The 6,122-nt window shown below is 37.0% G+C and overlaps 1 non-coding gene across 1 annotated transcript; it reads right to left on the minus strand.

The window, feature by feature from the left end:
• Positions 1 to 5,751: 5,751 nt before the first annotated feature.
• LOC125408164 (small nucleolar RNA SNORA21) lies at positions 5,752 to 5,880 on the minus strand. Its single transcript, XR_007234406.3, has one exon. It is a non-coding gene; the product is annotated as a small nucleolar RNA SNORA21 (small nucleolar RNA).
• Positions 5,881 to 6,122: the final 242 nt, after the last annotated feature.

Here is a 6,122-nt window from a genome sequence, read left to right on the forward strand (position 1 = left end):
AATAGATCAAATAATGGGTTAATATAAGTCACAAGAGCTAATAAGTAGCCTGACCTAATAGGCCAATCAGCTTTATAACTTATAGAGATCTCTGTGTGATTTTCTTTGGGGCTAAACAGCTGTGGGAACAGGGCAGGACAGAAACAGAAATCCAACAAGCAGGACCCATCCATGTTAGAGTGAGGTCCCTGGACAACAAGTGGCCCAGATCCTGTATCAGAAGAGCCATCCGGAGAGGTGAGTGTTTACTCAACCGGCTGGCTGAATGCCATGGAAAGGGAGCACAGGCACCCTCCAATCCCCTAAACTTTCTGAACATTACTAGAACTCAAAGCACACATCAAACCCCACACACTAATAATAGGAGACTTCAACACTCCTCTCTCACCAATGGGCAGGTCAACCAGACAGAAACCTAACAGAGAAATAAGAGAACTAACAGAGGTAATGAATCAAATGGACTTAACAGACGTCTATAGAACATTCCAACCAAATAGGAAAGAATATACTTTCTTCTCAGCATCTAATGGAACCTTCTCAAAAATTGATCACATACTCGGTAACAAAGCAAACTTCCACGGATACAAAAAAATTTTAGTAACCACCTGTGTCTTATCGGATCACCATGGAAGAAAGTTAGAATTTAGCAACAATTCTACCCCCAGAAAGCCTACAAACTCATGGAAACTGAACAGTCAACTACTGAACCACCCCTGGGCCAGAGAAGGAATAAAGAAAGAAATTATAGAGACTTAACAGCACAGCTGAAAGTTCTAGAAAAAAAAGAAGCAGACTCACCCAGGAGGAGTAGAAGACTGGAAATAATCAAACTGAGGGTTGAAATCAACAAAAATAGAAACAGAGAAAACAATCCAAAGAATCAATGAAACAAAGAGCTGGTTCTTTGAGAAAGTTAACAAGATTGACAAACCCCTACCCAAACTAATCAAAAGGCAGAGAGAGAACACACAAATTAACAAGATCAGAAATGAAAAGGGGGACATAACAACAGATACTGAGGAAATTCAGAGAATCATTAGGTCTTACTACAAAAGCCTGTAAGCCACAAAGTTGGAAAATATAAAAGAAATGGACTTGTTTTTAGATAAATACCATATACCAAAATTAAATCAAGACCAGGTGAACAATTTAAATAGACCTATAAGTCGTAAGGAAATAGAAGCTGTCATAAAAAACCTCCCAACCAAAAAAAAGGCCAGGACCAGATGGGTTCAATGCAGAATTCTACCAGAACGTCCAAGAGGAGCTGATACCTATACTCCTTAATGTGTTTCACATAATAGAAACAGAAGAGTCATTGCCAAACTCTTTTTATGAAACTACAGTTACCCTGATACCAAAACCACCCAAAGACTCAACCAAGAAAAAGAATTACAGACCAATCTCACTCATGAACAAACTTCTGTTTGCCTCTGTATCCAGTCCCCCAGTTTCACCTCCAAACGTCTGCTGAGGCCCCCCCTTCTTTCTGCCCCCATCTTCACTGGACCATGCAGATCTTGTCCTCCAACCTTCCTCCCCACTCATCTTGTTATTCCAGCCCTCAGCTCCAGAAGGCATCCTCGCTAGAGAAGTAAGTAGGCCAGTGAAGCAGGGCAGCATCAGATCTTTACTCTCCCTCCTCTCCTCCATATCCAAAACCCCAGCCTCATCCCCATCTTTGTAGAAGACTACCTGTGTGGCCTCTCCTCACTCTTTGCCCCCATTTGCTGTGGAATACTACTTTAAGATGTGTTACATTCTCTTACATTGTAAAACTTTTGGTTAATGATACATAGATGTGTCCCATCCTTTTATGTTGTATTTTTTTTATCTTTGTAAAGCTGTACTATTTTGCCTGCCTAAAATACCTGATTGGTTTAATAAAGAGCTAAACCTGAAAAACAATTAAAATGTAAAAAACATACTGTTCATTTACATTTATACATATATATGATGTACTTTGATCCATTTACACACAGTGTATTATCATCTATCTATCTATCTATCTATCTATCTATCTATCTATCTATCTATCTATCTATCTATCCAACCCATTCTATCTTTCATACTGCATTCAAGAAAGAATATGTAATTATCTATGCAGCTTTGAAAGATTTCTGTTGAACTTATGGTGTCATAAACACTTTAAATATCATAGGTTATTCTTTGAAATGTCCTTTATACACCCTGAAAGTATCATTTGTATTTAATGTTTCTGATCCTTCTGGATGGACATTGCATAATTTGTTTGACTACTTCTTTGGTGGTAGACATTTAGGTTAAATAGATTTATTTTTTCTTTAAAAATATTATTACTATTTTAAATTTAATTTTATTAATTTTATGTGCCTGAGTGTTTTGTGCATCACATGTGTGCAGTGTCTTAAGGGACCAAAAGAGACCATTGGATCCCTTGGAACTGGAATTGCAGACAGTTGTGAGTCATTATGTAGGAGCTGGGAATCAAAGCTGGATCCTCTGGAAGAGCTGCCAGAGCTCTTAATCCCTGAGCCTTCTCTCCTGCCCCACTTTAGTCTTTCTTAAAATTAGATTCAACCAGTTTCCTGATTCTTCCTTCTTATGTTAGATTCCAAAATGTGGTTTGATATTAGAAATAACATTACTCCCTCTCAAACTAACAGAAAAGACTTTTCAATAAGCAGCATTTTGAATATTTGCCACAACTAGTTTAAGACTTGATAAGAAGTCCCCTGGGTATTCTGGGAAAAATTACATACTTCAGCTGCATACAACTGTGTGCAGGTCAACACTTAGACCAGGATGGTTTGACAGGTTAGAACCTTGGTCATGATGAATGGGATCTATATTCATGCCTAAAATTCTGTTCTTTTTTGGCCCAGTAATGAAATGATATGACTCCAAGATAGATGAGGGAATCCTGGCAGAGATAAGGCACTCCATGGCACATATCTAGACTAGCCCATCTGCTGAAATTATCATGTCTATGCATGGAGGAACAAGGAAATGGAAACAGAGATATGTATAAAACGGCAACTTCTAACTTGCAATAAGCTTCACTCATAGTATTTCATGGTATAAAATAGCTAAGACTATACCAGATAGCAAGGGCAAGAGACAACATTTTGTTGAAGGGTAGATGATTAATGATAAAATACATAGGATTCACTATTGATCTTGATACACATGACTTTAGATATGAAATTTGGCAGCAGACATTTGGATTCAGGTGTATTGTAATCCCTATCGCGGGTAAACCTTGCAAAGGGAGATCTGAATATAATTTGCAAAGTGTTGTTTTCTTTCCCATATTTTACTGATAACTTATCATAAGGGCACGTGATCATTCATTTATCACAACTTGAAAATGTAAAGGTACCCAAATGCCTGTGATAGCTGAAAAGATCCTTTAAGATGAGTTTGACAGGATTACTGGAAATTATAGCAGTGAATTTCATTTATCTCTATTTATTTGGTACTTCAAAGAATAACTTTAAAGTCTTTTGGTGTAATGGACCGATGAGTAATTTCTTACTTTGTTTTTCTAGCTCTCTGGGAAGATCACCTAAACAGCTGTTCGTTCATGCCCACATAGTGGAAATCTAAGAGAAAAACTAGAGCATCCCGCTGGTCATTGACGTTCCTAAAAGCCATATGTCTCATGTTTATACTATATCTCTAACGAAAGTTTTCATTGGTATTTAGAGGTAAAATTTCCAAGCACGTCTCTCATCTATTTTTTTCCACCAACTTCTTTGGAGTTGAAAACTCAGGTTTTACTGTGATATTTTTATCTGTGCCTGCAAAAGTGTCTGTGTGTATGCATGTGTGTGTGTGTGTGTGTGTGTGTGTGTGTGTGTGTGTGTGTGTGTGTAGTCTATGGTGTTTTGGGAGACTGCATTATCCTTCCGGCATGTGGGGCTCAGGGATTGAACTCAGGCCATCAGGCTTGGTAGAAAGCACCCTTACCCACAGAGCCATGCCTCTGACTGAAAGATACCTTTCTCTGTTACAAATATTCAGCTAGTTCTGCATTGCTTGGCTCTTTGCTGTCTGTCACCTTTTGAGATTACTGAGTAAGCTTTGACTTTGTTCTCCCAAGATGAAATTGGTCCCATGGACATAAATTAACTACAGAATAGTTCCCCCTGTTTTTCTAATCAATCTTGACTGACCCAGTCAAGCACTCTTCTATTTTTAGGTATTGTTGGTCATGAAATAGGATTTCTAACTATAATTAAATGCTTTCATTTAATTATGTCAGTTTTTAAAAAGAGATGAGCAGGTCATGGGTCTACATGTTTTATTACTCCTCAGACAACACTGAAATATCATCTGTATATCACCTATTGCCCTACCTTCCCTCGTTTTGACAGACAAAATAAAACACCAGCAGTGGAGAAGCATCTGTTTTAAATGCATATAACAGATGGCATGATTTGAACTCTACAACAAGGAAGAACTGAAACAAACCTAAACTTGCTCTGAGAGGTAGCAATTGTTTAACTGATGTTCTGCACACTCCAGTGGGACAAATTGCTTCCCAAACGATATGCCTTAAATTGAAATGCTCTGACATCCTATCATCTCTGCTTCTGGTATTCTTTTCCACACTAAAATTTAAGCTTTTGTTCTTTAATCATCAGCTATCGTCTTCCTCCTCTTCCAACCTGACTAATAATTGGCAATGGGATTGGCATTGTGTGAAGCAACTCAAAGAGATGTAGGTCCTACCTCTTTGCATTCTAAAATTAGAACTTTGCATTCTAAAATTAGCACTCCAGAGTGCTATCCCAGTTGAAGGAAAATAAGCGCACATGGAACAGTGTCATCAACGTGCTTTACCAGCTGTTCCTCCTGCTTCTGCTTTCTGTTTTTTTTTTTTAAATTTCAGTGAAATATAACTACAAACTCTAAAATTCTCGATTCTTCTGTGTGCAATTTAATGAGTTTTCACAATATATATACCCTTGTAGCTGGTACTCTAATGTATTAGATTTCTGTTATTTCAGAAAGTTTGTTTTCATCTTTATCCAGTCATTTTATTTCACCAGACACCTTACTGCCCTGGTTTCCATCACCGTAGATGAATTTTGTCTGTTGTAGCACTTCATATACATGGAGTCCCATATGACTGATATTTTCCACTCAATACAATGATACACTTCCCTAGCTCATTTCTGTCTATTTCTTGGTAGAATTTCATTACACATATGTACCACAATTCGTTTTCCATTCTTTTATTGATGGGCACCTAGTATATTTGTAGTTTTTAGCTACTTTGAATAAAGTTGCAACAAAAATTCTCTTCTCAAATGTTTTTGAGGGCCTGTGTTTTAATTTCTCATATTTTCAGTTCCAGGGAAGGAAAGAAATGAATCACAATTAGTTTTAGGTTCAATTTTATTAAGAAATTTCCATATGATTTATCATTTCAGATTCCCATAAAAAATGAAAGATCCCATTTCTCTGCATTCTTGCCATTGATATAGTTACCTTTAAAAATATAACTTTGTATTAAAAATTTAGCCATTTTACTGAGTATGTGATAGTTTTCATTTGTATTTCTATGTTATGTGACCATCTTTTCATACATTTATTGATCATTGGTATATGTTCCATTTGTTGTGTTTGTTCAAGGTTTTTACTCATTTTTTGTGGGGTTGTCTTTTTAAAAATTTGATTCATAGGAGTTATTTACACATTCTGGATACAAATTAGCTATTTCTGTTTTCATTCCTAGTCAGAGCATGAAAGCTCATTTTCTTTTCTTGTCAAAACACCAATTGAAGCAAACAACACAACATGCTGCTACTTCACCCAAAAGCAGTGTTCTCACTCTGTCCCTTCTTGATGGCTCAGTGAGTCACGTGCAGAATGCTCATTTTGTTCCTTTTTTTATTGATTTTTATTGAGCTCTACATTTTTCTCTGCTTCCCTCCCTGCTTCTCCCCTCCCCCCTTCAACCTTTTCTCAAGGTCCCCATGCTCCATATTTACTCAGGAGATCTTGTTTTTTCTACTTCCCATGTAGGTTAGATCCATGTATGTCTCTCTTAGTGTTCTCATTGTTGTCTAGGTTTTCTGGGATTGTGAATTGTAGGCTGGTTTTATTGCTTTATGTTTAAAAACCACTTATGA

Source organism: Myodes glareolus, chromosome X (genome assembly GCF_982192425.1).
Source record: "Myodes glareolus chromosome X, mMyoGla1.1, whole genome shotgun sequence".
Taxonomy (NCBI): Eukaryota; Metazoa; Chordata; class Mammalia; order Rodentia; family Cricetidae; genus Myodes; species Myodes glareolus.